Source organism: Salmo salar, chromosome 09 (genome assembly GCF_965601325.2).
Source record: "Salmo salar chromosome 09, fSalSal1, whole genome shotgun sequence".
Classification (NCBI taxonomy): domain Eukaryota; kingdom Metazoa; phylum Chordata; class Actinopteri; order Salmoniformes; family Salmonidae; genus Salmo; species Salmo salar.
In genome coordinates this window covers 28,029,771-28,030,668 of record NC_138299.1, presented here as the reverse complement: position 1 = coordinate 28,030,668, position 898 = coordinate 28,029,771, and the positions used below count along the sequence as shown (strand labels likewise).

At 50.2% G+C, this 898-nt stretch overlaps 1 non-coding gene across 1 annotated transcript; it reads left to right on the top strand.

The window, feature by feature from the left end:
• The first annotated feature begins 300 nt into the window (after positions 1-300).
• Positions 301-374, top strand: trnaa-cgc (transfer RNA alanine (anticodon CGC)). Its single transcript has one exon. It is a non-coding gene; the product is annotated as a tRNA-Ala (tRNA).
• The last annotated feature ends 524 nt before the right edge of the window (positions 375-898 follow it).

The following is an 898-nucleotide window of genomic DNA, read 5'->3' as shown; positions in this document are numbered from 1 at the left end:
GTGGGCTATACTCAGCCTTGTCTCAGGGTAGTAGGTTGGTGGTTGGAGATATCCCTCTAGTGGTGTGGGGGCTGTGCTTTGGCAAAGTGGGTGGGGTTATATCCTGCCTGGCTGGCCCTGTCCGGGGGTATCATCAGACAGGGCCACAGTGTCCCCAGACTCCCCCGGTCTCGGCCTCCAGTATCTATGCTGCAATAGTCTATGTGCTGGGGGGATAGTCAGTCTGTTATTTCTGGTGTAATTATCCTGTCTTATCTCGTGTCCTGTGTGAATTTATGTATGCTCCCTCTGTGCTCCCCTGTCCCGTGTGGCTCAGTTGGTAGAGCATAGTGTTCGCAACGCCAGGGTTGTGGGTTCGATTCCCACGGGGGACCAGTACAGGAATTTTTTTTATGAAATGTACGCATTCACTACTATAAGTCGCTCTGGATAAGAGCGTCTGCTAAATGACTAAAAATGTAAAAATGTAAATCTCTCTCTCCATCCCCTCCCGGAGGACCTGAGCCCTAGGACCATGCCTCAGGACTACCTGGCCTGATGACTCCTAGCTTTCCCGACTCTACCTGGTCGAGCTGTTGCTCCAGTTTCAACTTTTCTGCCTGTGACTATGGAACCCTGACCTGTTCACCTGATGTGCTACCTTGTCCCAGACCTGCTGTTTTCGTCTCTCACTCTCTCGCTCTTTCTCTGTCAGCTATTAAAGGCAACTGACATTTACACCTGCGGTGCCACTTAATGTCCATGTACTCTTATAATCTCCACCCGGCACAGCCAGAAGAGGTCAGAGTCTGGTTCTTCTCTAGGTTTCTTTCTAGGTTCCTGCCTTTCTAGGGAGTTTTTCCTAGCCACTGTGCTTCTACATCTGCATTGCTTGCTGTTTGAGGTTTTAGACTGGGTT